Source organism: Erpetoichthys calabaricus, chromosome 1 (assembly GCF_900747795.2).
Source record: "Erpetoichthys calabaricus chromosome 1, fErpCal1.3, whole genome shotgun sequence".
Lineage (NCBI taxonomy): Eukaryota > Metazoa > Chordata > Cladistia > Polypteriformes > Polypteridae > Erpetoichthys > Erpetoichthys calabaricus.
The window spans coordinates 54,199,117-54,215,434 of NC_041394.2; the positions used below are offsets into that span (position 1 = coordinate 54,199,117).

Genomic DNA, 16,318 nt, shown 5'->3' on the forward strand with positions numbered 1-16,318 from the left:
AACGGGTTTAATTAACGACAAGAATCAACACCTAATTAAGCAACTGGTTGGAGTGAAATTGATTGGAGTTTGAGGCCCTGACTTAGTAGGTCTTCTGTTGGCTCCCTCACTTCACGTTTCATTTCTGTTTTGGTGCCATTTAAGGAAGCAATTCAGAGGAATGATGAAGAAATTCAGAGGAACAAATCTTAAAAAACAAGTCAATTAAAACGAATTCAAAGGATGTTAAGTAATAATACAACTACAGGCATATTATTGTCTGTTATACCTGCATTTTTATCACTCTTTAATTTAATATTGTTTTTATCAATATGCTGCTGTTGGAGTATGTGAATTTCCCCTTTGGATTAGTAAAGTATCTATCTATCTATCTATCTATCTATCTATCTATCTATCTATCTATCTATCTATCTATCTATCTATCTATCTATCTATCATATTGGTACAATTTACAAACTGACAACCTTGTACTTCTGAGTTTACCTCTTTATTCACTGCATTCACAATTTCTTGTCTGTATAGGAACACATGTAAACATATTAAAAACACGCAGCAATTGTAGTAAGGCACAAATAACTGAAGCCAGAAAGCACGAATGCAGGGAAAACAAACTCAAGAATTCACCAATAACCAGAATTGCAATTCTTAATCAATAACTCTAGTACTGAATATACAGTACACAGATGATATGTGATAGTCATGCCAAAATATTGACCATATTGAAATTATCAAGAAATGCCTAATAATATTGAAATGTGCAACATCAAAGCCAGCGGTTTCTTCAATTGCCTCAGTTTTGTATTAAAAATGATGTCATCTGATTCAGTTACATGTTCATAGTTCGCTGTAACAGAATGGCTGAAAAGGTCTTGTCATTTGGCCAAAGTGTAGTAATTGAATTTCTTGTTAGACAAAAAAAATCTCTGATGCTGACATTGACACACAGCTCCAGAGTGTATTTGGAAATAAGTAGCAAGAGTGCTATCGGTGTTGGATCATTTACAAAATAGTTTAAAAATGGGAACACATACATCAAGGATCAACTCTTTAGTGACCACCCACAAAAAATAAAATAAAGTAACAAGCACATCAGAAACAATGGACATGAGAAAACCAAAGAAAGGTGACTGCAGTTTGGGTTAGAGCACCATGATGGTCCAAGATATAGTGTCAATTTTGGGATTCCATTAAGAATGTGCCAAGTTAGCGCAACACTTGCTGACATAAAAGCTCAATAATGTCCAAGAAGGAAAGGTTATCTGAGGTTCCTAGAATGCTAAACTGTCAAAGGGAATGCATTTCTTCATAGCAGTGTGACAGGTGACAAAAACTAGTATCATTTCTTTAATAAGGAAACTAAACAGTTGGAAGGAAGTTCTACTATAAGGGAATCTTCAGACCACTAGGTCAGTGGCAAAAATATATCAATTGGGAAACTGAGATGTTGCAGTTTACTATTCATACCTTTATTAGAGTTTAAAATAAAAATACTCGTTATTTTAATATGATCCTTAAATATAGATGAACAAGTGTCGGCTAAATGACCTCTTCTGAGAGAAGAGCTACAGCAGCAGATTAATTCCAAGACTGAAGTGAAATATGAAGAAGGACTAAAGCAGAATCCTCTCAGCTTAACAAATAGCAGGAATATTTGAAACTGACAATTTATTAACATTCTGACATGGATAAATTTAAGAGCAGAACATTAAGATACATATATCAAAGGGAGTGGAGGAACAAAACTCAAAATTGGTTAAGAGTAAACCTCACACATGTATTAGAAAATAATTTGCTGGGAACTGAAAATCTATGAATCCAGTTAACTAGCAGCTTGCTGTAAAGTAGCACCCTGGGGACCTTTTAAATCTCAACCCTCTATTGCCTTCAAGACATGAGGTGAACAGAAATTGATGACTTATGCTTGGCCTGTTTTCATCAGAACTTTTTCTTACATTCTTAAGGGACGGGTCACTCAGTTAAAATATGCTTTTAAAAAAGATTTTGTCCAAAACAGACATCTAGCAATAACTGTGTGAAATAAATCCACTGAAATGGCATCATTATAGACATCATGTAGTCCTTGGTTTCTACTGCACGTACATACTTGTGTGTTTAGAAATCAAATTAAACAAGTTGTTGTTCTAAGCAAACTTTCATGAGTTGGATAAAGCTGCTGTTCACCACAGTTGCATGTGCAGTAGGGATGATGTAAGACATGGTTAGCAAAGATAGATCAGATTTTCAGTGTCAGACTTTCACCTCTGAAATAATTTAAGAACATCTCAGGTCTCTCACTAAAGGCCACATGTGTCGACAGATCACATGGTTTTAACAAACAATAATCTGCTGGCTCTATGTAACTGAGTTGTGATCTGCACTGACCTGACCTCAGACTGCCTTAACAGATCGAGACAGGAGGCCTGATTTCCTTGTCTGTCCTGAACTGCTGGAGTCAAGCAAAATTTGTTATGCTTTTATCTCAGCCCTATCAAACAGACCCAAACCTTGCATACCAGATGAGTTCCTTAACCTTCAGCTTCTAAAAGCAGGAGATTGGCGGTTTTGTTTCAAGGTGCTTTGGTAATGCACTCTAGGCATCAGTAATAATTCATAGCAGCTGATTTCAGTTATCCCTCAATCACTCAGGGCCTTCCCTTGTGAACATGCCTACTAACATGTCAGATGTGTTGTCATGGGATTTGTAGACCTTCACTGTCCCGGTGCCCACTGATGAAGTTCCTGAGTTGCAGTCTCCAACACTTGAATTTTAAAACAGGGTAGGGACAGTGTCTCACAAGTCCATTGGGAAAATGTCAACTCTTTGTCTGGTGGCTTGCAGGCCTGAGCCCCATTCAGGTCTGGGGGTCCTTTCAGATTGTATGTGAGGCATCTCTTTAGTCATTCAATATTCAAAAAAAGGAAAAGTAAGGCACAGTAGAACTTAAAATCAGAGAGTCAAGTAGTTGTGAGATTAGAGCTCAACAGCTATTGAAATAAAGAGCTTCTAAATCCACACTTGTGTGGTGATCAGAGCCAAAACTGTATAACTCAGAACTAAAATGACCAAGAAAAACATCAGTGGTGGAGAGTCTTTGGAAGAACCTGAATAGGAGAAAATAAATGATTCACAGGGACACTTCCTTAACCAGACCTGTCACTTATGGCTTTTAATAAACATACCACTTGCCCTCACACCCCACTTTCTTTCTTTCTTTCTTTCTTTCTTTCTTTCTTTCTTTCTTTCTTTCTTTCTTTCTTTCTTTCTTTCTTTCTTTTGTAATTGCTAAGGAACATGATAACACAAGAGACAAAATGTCAGGTCTCTAACTTTCTTTAATTTATTAATTTCTTTCTTGTGTATTTGCTAAGAAACATGATAACAGAAGAGATAAAATGTAAGGTTTCTAACTTTCTTTAATTTATTAATTTATTTAATTTTTCATTTTTATCTCCTTGTTTTTTAATGTTTTTTTCAACCTTGCATGCATCTTTTAGCAGATAAATATGAATGAAGCCCCATGGCAAATAAAAACATGAATTTTTTTCTCTAAACATCACATTTCTAAAGTACTGACATGCTGTTTAACTATTTATTTCAAACATACTAGATAATGCAATTTAATTGTGTTTTAATAAAATGCCTAATGTCACTTAAGGGTGGCAGTAGTTGTCACTGTTGCATCATGTCAGCACATGCATGGTCTGTGTGGCATATGCATTTTGTAATTATGGAGATGTGGATTCTCAGTAGGTAATCTGGTTGCTCCCTCCATTCTGTAGGGCTGTGTGTTAAGTTCAATGGGTACTCCCAACTCCACGTGTATTCGAGTGTTTCAGTGAGGCCTGAGCTCCAGGCAGTTTTCATACAAACTATGGATTTTGGATAAAGTGGGTACAGAACACTAATAGATTTTTTTTCACATTCATTTTTTAAAACTCCACAATTGTATTATTAGCATTTACATGGTCTTGTTTATCAGAATATCTGGTGTGTCTTATACTTTATACAAATTATTAAATCTGCATGTAAAAATATGGAAAATACAAAATTATTGTAAAATTTGTGTTTTGGTATCCATGCTTTAAATAGCAGAATCTATGACTCCAGCTAACATTCCTGAACGCACCTTAAATTTTCAAACTTTGAAAAGCCAGTGTTCACAACCTCCAGGCTAAAATACTATAGGGACAGAGACCTTTTTTTGGTTGATTTTTAGACCATGGGTCTCCATTTTTGACTATATATAGTGATGAGAATGTATTCAGTCTCTGAAATGTGGTTTATATTTTTACTTCAGTTGTTTTTAGACATATTTGTAATAACTTTTATTCGTTTTTTGCAGTATTTGATTTGTTTTATATGTTTTTTCATGTTTTATTCAGTAAATTACCATATCATCTTCTTCTTCAGGTAGCATGTCTAGTAGTTAAGGCAATTAAATAAAAATGACACCATTTCAGTGCAACTCCCAGCTTCTTCTGTAACACTGAGTCAGTCACATTGTATGCCTGTACTACAGAAGTGAATAATTATTCTTAAAGACAGGTAGGAATGCTATTATCTTCCAAAAGGCCCTGCACCTAGTGATACCAGAACTGCCTCAGAAAAGCTGAAACAATTTTTAAATGGAGTTGTGCAGAGGATAAGGAACCAGACTCTAAACTACAAGGCTAACAATTCAATTTTCACCCCAGAGCCACTGTTTGACCCTGAGCAAGTCAATTAACCTGCCTGTGATCCAACAATAAAAAGCAAATATTTAAATAGTTGTACTATGAATCTGTAGTAATAACATGCTTGCGGATGTTTTTCATGATATAAAAGTGCAATTTCAAATACAAGCTGCTTGTTGATCAGCACCACTTGGTCATCTGCTATTTTCTGACTCTGGAAGACAGAGGGTTAAAACATATTCAGGTTCAGAAGCCTTTTTGAGAAGCATTGCCAATAAAAAAAAGATGCATAATGTTTTTTCTCACTCATTGTATAGAAAAAAAAATGTGGAATTTGCTTAAATTGTCGGTTATGTTTGGTAAAGCAAAGCATGCAGCCAAACTTTGGAATCCATTACATTGTGTTTAGGTCTTTATTGAGTTTACTGAACAAATAAACAGCAATCAGTTTGTTGTGTTTATTTTATTTAGTACAATTTATATTTCACAATGCTCACAGATGACCTGAGGCAATTTGTGCCCATGACAATTTTAACTGGCATTGATTCAGGCCTAATTGCGTGGTGTGATAGATCATTCTGCCTGGTATATAAACATGAAGCATGTCTTGGAAAGTGTTTTTAATCAGGTCAGTTAGTGCTTCATCTGAAAGCATTTTTGATTTGTGCCAAGTAGTGATACATTTTGTAAAAGTTGCTAAGAGTTTAACTTCCTTACTCCATGAAAACAAAAACCGCAAGTTGAGGTTTTAGGTATCGTATATGTTGAAGCCAGAGTGTCAATATTGTTACACGTGCTGAGCATATCAAATAAACATATTTTGGAAATCGTGATTAGTCTGATTGAATTTGGGCTTGAACCCTGACTTGGTCTCTCACTCTCTCTCTCTGTTGAGTTTGTGGGTTCTCTTTAAATACATGTGAGATTCTTTCTTCGTATTTTTGATTTGATATACAGTACTTTGTTTTATCTGCACCCAAAGATAATGTGTGTTGTGTTAACAGCACCCTGTACTTGCCATGGTAAGAATGTATGCTTGAATATGCCTTGCATTTAACTGCCACTACCACAAAGACTGGTCCCTGTTTTACATCTGATGCTGCCAAGAAAGAGTCCAGATTTTTAAGACTTGTGACACGAAACAAGTGTGTGAAATGGATGGATGTAAATATTTATCAATAGCTACCACAATCAACTGTTATGACAGCCTTCAAACAGGAATGGCTTTTAAAAATGTACTCCTTCTGGCTTTTAGCTAATATATGTTGGTACTCATTAGAGTAAAATTAAACTACATTTGAGAATAAAATGAATTAAAGTTATATAAGAGCCATTCTGGACTTCAATCATTATTGTTTTAGTACTTTGTCTAAGGCAAAAGCAAAAAAGGCAAAATGTGATTCAGTATGGCATTAATTGATCAAGTTATAATGCTTTAGTAGGTTTAGCAGTAGATAATAAGGTTTAGCATGTATCACATTAACTTAGTCTCATCTTGTAGGGCACTAGTATACGATTTGTAAAAGGCTGAGGGCATTGCATCTTAAAACCACTACTATTACTACTACAATTTGAAATCTGTCACATCTAGGTCACGGGTGCAAATAAGGAACAAAACATATGTGAAATGTTATGCACATACCTTTTCTTTCTGTTTTTTGTTTTTTTCAAAGTGGAAATGTTTTTTTTTTGCTATTGTACATTTACAAGTTACAATTGAAAGTAGAACACACAAGTCTGTAATTGTGTATTAGACCAAACATTAGTTGATTTTTGAGAAAGACAATATACGTTATGGGTTATCCGTCCATCTTAGAGTGCACTCTGCCTCCATATTTAATCGAATCAGCGCATCTTAATGATTTGGGAAAAAAACCTATGCAAGAGGAATGCAGACACATTTAAAATGTGAGAACTCCACATAGAAAATGACCAGTCTTGTCATTTGAAACAGGACTCTAGAGCTAGGAGGTATTAACTCTAACCCTTGTGTCATCACTCCACTCATCTAATCTTTCAAAACTATTGGACTAAGATTTCAAGATGTTCAGATTACAGTGATCCCTCGCTGTATCGCGCTTCGCCTTTTGCGGCTTCACTCTATCACGGATTTTATATGTAAGCATATTTAAATATATATCGCGGATTTTTTGCTGGTTCGCGGATTTCTGAGGACAATGGGTCTTTTAATTTCTGGTACATGCTTCCTCAGTTGGTTTGCCCAGTTGATTTCATACAAGGGACGCTATTGGCAGATGGCTGAGAAGCTACCCAACTTACTTTTCTCTGTGTCTCTTGCGCTGACTTTCTCTGATCCTGACGTAGGGGGTGTGAGCAGGGGGGCTGTTCACACACCTAGACGATACAAATGCTCATCTAAAAATGCTGAAAGATTATCTTCACGTTGCTACCTTCTGTGTGCAGCTGCTTAGTGCAGCGACATGCTGCACGGTGCTTCACATACTTAAAAGCTCAAAGGGCACGTATTGATTTTTCACTCTTTGTTTTTATCTGTTTCTCTCTCTCTCTCTCTCTCTCTCTCTCTCTCCCTGCTCCTGACGGAGGGGGTGTGAGCTGCCGCCTTCAACAGCTTTGTGCCGCGGTGCTTCGCATACTTAAGCCAAACAGCCCTATTGATTTGTTTGCTTTTTTTCTCTATCTCTCTGACATCTGCTCCTGACTTGAAGAGGAAGATATGTTTGCATTCTTTTAATTGTGAGACTGAACTGTCATCTCTGTCTTGTCATGGAGCACAGTTTAAACTTTTGAAAAAGAGACAAATGTTTGTTTGCAGTGTTTGAATAACGTTCCTGTCTCTCTACAACCTCCTGTGTTTCTGCGCAAATCTGTGACCCAAGCATGACAATATAAAAATAACCATATAAACATATGGTTTCTACTTCGCGGATTTTCTTATTTCGCGGGTGGCTCTGGAACGCAACCCCCGCGATGGAGGAGGGATTACTGTACTACTTTTATCTACACTGTTTTCTAGCCCATACTGTGCATGTTAAGTACTCTGAACAGAAAAACACTTCATGAAATTTGTTACAAACGTCTCTTAGCTAACTTGTGTCTTAGCTCAATGTTATTAAATAACTAATAAGTAATTAAATAATAGCTGGTATGACCCCATTTGCCCCTTCATAATTTTAAAGCCTCTCCATCATATCCTCTTACAGTCTCTACATTCAGCTCCTTCAGTCTTTCCTCATAGCTCATTCAAGATACTCCTCGTGTCAGTCTGGGAGCTCTTCCGTGAAATCTCTCTAGTAGTCTTATGTCCTTAAAGTAATGCTCAGACAAAATCTGCTCATAGTGGCCTCAAAAGCATGTTAATCACTACCAATAGTTTTTATTACATTGTATTGCTTCTTTTGCATTCCATATTTGTTCATATTCAATGAGACTATTAATATCTTATATAAATTACTTCTTGCACCCCTATTCCGTAGAATAAACTGTCCTGAACTGACACAGTATTGACAAGGTGCAATATATCATCTGCTCTTTTTCCTCTTCATAAGATGAGGCACAAGGAGGCCAGAAGCCAAAGTGGCCTAGATGGGACTAACCAGCTGGACAACCCAAAGACAAATACACATTTCACAGTACTATGAGTACAACCTTAGAGGCATTAGTAGTCAAGTCTTCCTGTTGCGTAGACTTGCAGGCAGGTTTGTTTGTAGTCTACAGAGAAAAGAAGTTCCATCAGTCATATTAGTGTTCTTTCGCTGATAATCTTTGTGTCTTTTATTATACTCTTTGTAGCTTTTGCTATTTGTAAATGAACTGTGCAGTTCCTTCAGTTTGACATCAGTCCTTCCTTTCTAGATTTTGCTCACACTAGCGACCTTTCACCTTCCATGTGTCAAAAACGGACAACTCTTTGTCTGAGGTGTATAGCCTGGATGAAGGCAGAGACTCTCCAAGCCAGAGATAATGATTGCAATGAATTTATTAGAAGACAAAGAAGATTAAATTGATAAGGCTGATTGTGGGATATTCTTCCTCCAGAATCCTTCTCAAAGAAATCACAATAAATGTTGGCTTCTCTCATCACTGTCTTTTAGATGGCTTTCTCTCGATAAGGAAAGGTATGTTAATGTCTTTTTTTTTTTGCTTTCTTGTCTGTTTTTATTGAAAAATGCTAAAAATACTGACTTTCTAAGGATTTGTTCAATTTCTTAGCTTGCCCTAAGCTTTGTATTTCATTAAGAGTATGTGTGTAGTGCAAAGGGATCGGTGGACGAATGGAGATATTGTCTTGAGAATTAAAACATTAAATTCTTCATTTTGGCTTAAATTGTCACTGCAGTACACAGTAGCAGTATATTATTTCCTGTTTAGCTACTGACCTTTGTTCATGAAACATTGGTTGGTTGTCATGTGCTATGGACTACATAAACTGTAAGTTTAAGGAAACTCAAGTATTCTAGTATTTAACCAATCACATAAATCCTGTATGCTATCGCATCTGAATAGTTTTCCTCATTATTAAAAATCCACTCTCAATAACTGTTGTTAATTTAACATAAAAAGCCAGATCAAAAGGAAGGTGATGAAATTGTGCCGTCCATTGATTGCTCGGCAAATTTCCCAGAAGTCCCAGCTCGTATAAAGAACAGACTGTCACAAGCGATCAATTAAATAGATAGAACATTGCATTGATTTTTCTTGTTTTTAGTTTTCATTTTCTGTCAGTCAATGTATTGATTCAGGGACTCTGTAATTGGTCCTCAGGCTTCCCCAATGTAATTGGTCATTACTTAAGTCCCTGGATACCCTTCCTCCAACTGCTCTACACTCATCAGCCTCAGAATGTAGAGTCTCCCTATTAGAAAAAAAAAAAAAAAACTGCCTCAGAGCACAAATTGAGAAACATAACGCCGGATGGTTATTTTGACACCATGGGCAATGTTAACACTGTAGCATTAAGCAAAAACGATAGCAGAATGGAAACTTGGAAAAGGTCAACCTGCCAGCCACATTGGTTTTTCTCTTTTCTTAGCAGAGCAGTGATAGCAAAGATCTTTTAGTTTGAGCTGAATTCCTATAGTTTATATTTCAGTGGAAAGGTATCTGACTAGCAAATGCTTAGTGGAAATATGGTAGGATACCCATTGTAGCTATAACCTAAAAAACACATTTAGCATTTAGATATGTGTTAATAGGAAAAGAAACTTTTTGAAAAAATGCTAACCATACTGAAATTATTAAACCTTGATAGTCTTGGTAAAAAGGCACTTCTTGAAACTGTAGGGAATCCAGTCCACAGAACTCCTTATTCATGTTTACTTGGCACATTTGTTATTCCACAGACAAAAGAAAAATTGGAAAAAATATAATCAAAAAATCACTAGCACGTGAATAAGATCACACTTGTTAAGTTAATAAGTGGCATTCTTTGTATTTTCATGTCACTTTTGAATGCCTATGGCTCACTCTGTATTCTGATGCTGGCTACAGTTAGTTTACATTGTGTTTATCCCGTGTGTGTGAGCGACATTAATGACTGCTGTGTATTGTAACAAAGCTATTATTTAAATATAACTGAGAAGCTTGAGTTGTGAAACAAGTAAGTTCAAATGAACCTTTTGTACTCTAATGAATTAGATTTAATCTTTCTTTAAACAAAGTAAAACTCATAATACTTGGGAAGGCTCTTAACGTGATTGATCCTTCAACTTTTCCCCCAAACACCAAATGGGATGAGCCACTAGCTGCATTTTATAATACCATTGTCATTCAGTAGCAAAAGTCTGAGTTAATTGTTTCAATCTGCTGTCTATCCATATTTAATCTCCTTGACAGCCACTGCATGTTTGGATTAAACATATTATTTTATTCTATTCAATTTATTTTTATATAGCACACTTCTTATACCTCACTGGCGGATGAGCATTGAGTGGACCTCCTCCTTTTCCACTTCATTATCCTTATAATTAATTTAGAGTTCTAGAGGTATTAAATAAGCCAGCATCTAACATTTGAGAAGGCCAATGCAAACAAAGTGAAAATTTGCCAAATCTACACAGAAAACACAGCCCAGAATTGAATTAGCTTCCTAGAGTAATGAGCACCCATGCCACTTACTGTAAATCATTGAGCATTCCACATTTAATATTTTTATTGTATTATTTCAATCTCACAGAGAAAGTGAATTATGATTTGGCATTGTTTGCACTTATTAGGTTTTTAATTCACTTTTATTTCAAATAGAAAAATAGCATAAATAGAACGATAGACAGCAGCTACCAAGCTAAGTGACCATAATTTACACCTGCAATACATGTATTTATTATGAAGACACCAGTTTGATAAAGGATTTAGAAGGAAAGTAGATAAATAAAAAAGAAGAGTTTTAATATTTGTTAACCACTTTCACCCACTGCTCTATTTGTTGATTTTTAGAAAAGTAAATTACAAAATAGTATTTCTCAAAAGACAAGCAAAACAAGGGCCAGTTTATCTTACTAAATGATATGACCAATAATTAAGGAACTATGTGGATTCAAAATATCTTATTTTGAAATACAGTTTCTTTCTTTATATTATTATGAGGGCGGCACGGTGGCACAGTGGATAGCGCTGCTGCCTCACAGTTGGGAGACCTGGGGACCTGGGTTTGTTTCCTGGGTCCTCCCTGCGTGGAGTTTGCATGTTCTCCCCGTGTCTGCGTGGGTTTCCTCCGGGCGTTCCGGTTTCCTCCTTCAGTCCAAAGACATGCTGGTTAGGTGGATTGGCAATTCTAAATTGGCCCTAGTGAGTGCTTGGTGTGTGGGTGTGTTTCTGTGTGTCCTGCGGTGGGTTGGCACCCTGCCCAGGATTGGTTCCTGCCTTGTGCCCTGTGTTGCCTGGGATTGGCTCCAGCAGACCCCTGTGACCCTGTGTTCGGATTCAGCGGGTTGGAAAATGGATGGATATTATTATGAGGTTGCTTTCCGCACAGTATGAAATGATGATTCCTCATGCCTGAGCCTACTGGGGTTTTTCTTTTTTCCTCAATAATGCATTTATGGATCAGTGTTTTTCGGCTTCAAGGGAAATCTTGAGTCTCACATTCATTCCAAGCAATATAATCTGCCTTGTTGTGCTATTTGTGTTTTTGCAGAGCATTTAACCTAGATACACAAGCCCCATTTTATTAACAAAATCAGATTAATGTCTGAAACTTAAAAATGATTTAACAAGAAACATACACTTAATGAGGCCTGTCAATATTCTGCTGATTTTCCTTTTTATAATAGCAGACATTCTTAATGAGAACTTCATTGTATGTAGCAATGACCACCAACTAAGTGACACTTCTAATGATACAAAGGTAATTCATTACAATTGCTCTTATTTTCTACAGGATGTCTTTCCTGGATATTTCTCCTTTTTCTGTGCCCCATTCAGGCTGTTTTTTTCTGTTTTGAGTGCAGGATTTGACTCACCATAAACTTGTATTGGTTCAAATATCATTAAAAGAATTGCTGTTTTACCATTTAACTGGATATATGTTCAGCACTTTATTTACCTAAAGATCATCTAGCTTTCTAGCATGTTTTCACTGAAAGGCAACCAAGGATTGTGTTTATCTTCTTAGCCATCTGTACATTTATCAGATGGCATCAGATGGCAATGAACATATATAGTAGTAGATGACAATTACAGGCTGATTTTCTGACAAGTCTGTTTTTTTTTTTTTTTGGTTTTTTTTTTGTGGCAGTTGATGCTTTTTTATTCATCACATTATTCTGTTGCCTTAATGATTGACTATACTGCAAACATTTTTAAGACCACTTATACCATCCATCCATCCATTTTCCAACCCACTAAATCCGAACACAGGGTCACAGGGGTATGCTGGAGCCAATCCCAGCCAACACAGGGTACAAGGCAGGAACTAATCCTGGGCAGGGTGCCAACCCACCGCAGGACACACACAAACACACCCACACACCAAGCACTCACTAGGGCCAATTTAGAATCGCCAATCCACCTAACCAGCATGTCTTTGGACTGTGGGAGGAAACCGGAGCGCCTGGAGGAAACCCACGCAGACACGGAGAGAACATGCAAACTCCACGCAGGGAGGACCCGGGAAGCGAACCCAGGTCCCCAGGTCTCCCAACTGCGAGGCAGCAGCACTACCACTTATACCAGTAGTCAGAAATTTAGATCCCATCTAACTCATTTTATGATTGATTAGAAATTATCAAAATCACTTTCAGTGAGCCAAAACTGATATTGCAACGGTACTGGACAAACAGCCAGGGATGAGACACCAAAAGAATAAGCTGGCATTACATCATCAAAACCAGGAGCACCTATGAAAATTGCAATGCTGCACTGTTGCTCATGCTTTTTCCAACTAGTGCAGCAAAAAGAAAGCAGTCCTTTTAAGGATTGTGAGCCACCTCAAGGACCCATGTAAAGAGCAAAGAATCCATCCATTGCAGAGCTCAGTGCCAATGCTTCATTGGTGTTAGAAGTGGGATATGGAGAAGACCTACAGTCTGACTCAGCAGAGTGCAGAGTGCTTTGGAGACCTAAAATGAACCTGATTGGCTCTTTAGAGGAGATGCTGCAGAGTCTCAAGGCTCAGATCTGTAATCTGGAGTGCCGTTTGCAGCAGCAGTACACGGATGGAGACACCTAAGAGACTGACATTTCTGCAGCTCCACCACCGCTTCTCCAACTGCTAAGGACCATTAGCCCAGGTGCCCACACTGGTGGAGCTTCAGGTTCATAGAGCTGGGGAAAAGTGTGGCAGATCGAGTTGCCACTGACCCCAAGTTAGCTGTGAGAAGCAAGATCGGTGGTAAAAATGCATAGGCAAAGGACAAGGCAAATTGTATTGGCATTGTGAAGTGGTGGTGAATGGAAAGTCTCAAAGCTAAGATCCAGACCTGTAATGTGGTTTTCAGTGCCAGTTCAGTAAATGAAAACAGCAAAGAGAGTAGTACATCTGCATCTCCACACAAGGAGGTTTGCCTGCTTGCCTACAGTTGACTGGTGTTGAACACCAATGTTGCACCACACAACATCACAGTACTTAAAATCCCTACTGCACCATCCAATAATACAGTGCTCCCAAACCCTGCTGAAGTGGGAGAGAAGTCCACTATACTGTTTCAACGAGTTTGTGCACCATTGCAAAGAGTTGGAAGTGGCCACCGGGGATAGCGATTTTGAAGGGAGAGCTATGCAACAGCACTGGACAAATTACATCAGCCAGGGATGAGTCACCAAAAGAATGAGCTGGTATTGTATCATCAGTAGCAGGAGTGCCTATAAAAATGGCAACACAGGTGCATTTTCCAACTAGTGCGGCAAAAGGCAAGTAGTCCTTTTAAGGATTAGTGAGCCACCTCAAAGAGTCATGTAAAGAGCAATCCATCCACTGCGGTGCTTGGCGCTGAGACTGCAATATGAAATTTCAGTTGCCTATTAAATTTAAGAATAGATATTCATAATTGAGAATACTTTTACCCAAACACATAATATATAGTGTTGGAGCCCAACAAGTGATAGAAATCAGGCATGGAGAAAAGGAAAGAAAGGAAAGATATGTGCATTTCCATGAAAAAAAACCATGTAGATTAGTTTAAAGGGTGTGCAGCATTTATATGTAGACAATAAACAAACTTCACAGAATTATTATCTGAAAGGGAAATATTAAGTTGTGATAATGTCATAAAGTTATAAACATCAGTAAAGGAGGCTGAATCTTAAACGGGCAGCACTTTACATGACTTCTAGTTGGAGAGGATGTTAAACTTGACAGCTACAGTTATTAGATCTCATTGCCTTTGGGATTGTAGATTACAAGACTAGAAAGTTCAAGGAATAACAAAATAAATGAATTTGGGATGATTTTTCAACGCAGTTTCACATTTCCAAAGTATTACAAGCTTGCCATGTTGTGTGGAACGACAGCACCTATGCCTTTATGGATGCTTTCCAGGTATGCCAACTTCAGCCTCAATCTCATCCTTTATTTCATTTTTCTATTGTTTTGTGGTATGTCAAACATGAGACATTAGACAGATAAATCTATCTTCTGTTTGCCAGGTCCAAAAGAGCCATGCTCCTTATTCTGTGTAGCTGCATTATATGCATTGTAGTTAAAGGTAAGTGAACATTCTTTGTCAGCTGTCACACACACACACACACACACACACACACACACACACACACACACACACACACACAAACACACAAGCTTGCCCTACGACTTCCTAGAAAATCAAAGCTAGTCTGACTGGTTTTGCTTGCTCTCTTTTAACTCACTGACTGGTGACTTGGGATTTTAGACTACATGACTGACAGTCACAGGAACACAATGTGACTGCCTTCGACCTGCTAGGTTTCTGTGAATGAAGCACGCAGCTAAACATTGCTGGAAAAATCGTGAAGTGTACTTTTTTGGATATTTCATCCTACCCAAGCAGCAGTCCCTGTATGTTTCAGTATTCATAACTAATGAAAAGTAAGGCAAAAACAGGAGGATACTTAAAATAGTGATACTATTTGTGGCAATTTTATGCTTGAGATCTCTAAGGTAGTGCTGATGAATGTATTTAGCCATTAGCACTGGATATACAGTACAGTGCTCATAAATATGTTTAACTTGGAGAAGTGAAAGTCCCTGTTATATGCCATTCTTATAAGTTTCTATAACAATTTTACAGTCTACATTCTGAAGGTAACATTTTATTGCATTTCCAATAAATACAGTTTATTCTAAGGAAAAAACAATTCCTTAAGAATTTATTAATGCAAAATCAAATACTTTCATTTAGAATCTGTTAAATGCAAAATCATAAATATTTACCTCAAAGATTTGCTACTTTTTTAAACATTTTGGATTCTTTGAGGCTGAAATGTGAATGTAATGTTCCATTTTATATATGCTTTGGTATACTGTACAGGAGATGTGCCCTAAAAATGTGCTGGTTAACCTAACTGCTGTTTTCAAATTGGCTACTGAAAGCCCAACTATATTATAATGCACTGGATCTCTGTCTAGGCTGTTTTTCTGATTTGTGGCTGGTGCTGCTGCTACAATATGCTCTACCTATTTGTGACATTACCTGTAGAAAAAGATGATACGGTTTCAGGAAACAGATGAATGGAATCAAGGGTCTGAATACACTTTGCAAATACATTCAAACTAGATCACTTTCATATTGTGGGCGCAATTCACACACAAGATTATGAGCAAAGGTTGCAATTGTCTCAATTATATCTAAGAACACAAAACAATCCTTTCAAAATACTTGGAAATGGACATATTCATCTTCAAGATTTGACTTTGTCAAAATGAGTCTTCACTTCTTTTATCTTGAAATGGATTTATGTACATTTCACAACATTCAAACTAATGGAACACTTAGGTCAATTGTTCTTTTTGTGAAATTTACTATGCACAATATTTTTTTTTTCCTATAAGGTATTTCCTTATGGGATTTTAGGAGTAAAACATCATTTTTAAAAGTGATCCCAAGGTTATATGTGTCTTTCACATTCATGAAGTGCCTGTCCGAGGCTGCTGGGGCCTTTCATTGTTTAATTCAGGTACCAATGCTAATTTGAAAAGTGATGGCTCTGAGCTTATGTGGGTTGAGGAAACTCTCTGAGAGATAAAGCTTTG

At 37.2% G+C, this 16,318-nt stretch overlaps 1 protein-coding gene across 2 annotated transcripts in view; it reads right to left on the bottom strand.

Annotated features, from left to right (window-relative positions):
- ebf2 (EBF transcription factor 2) overlaps window positions 1-16,318 on the bottom strand; it is a 145,717-nt gene that overhangs the window by 87,068 nt on the left and 42,331 nt on the right. The window lies entirely within an intron of this gene.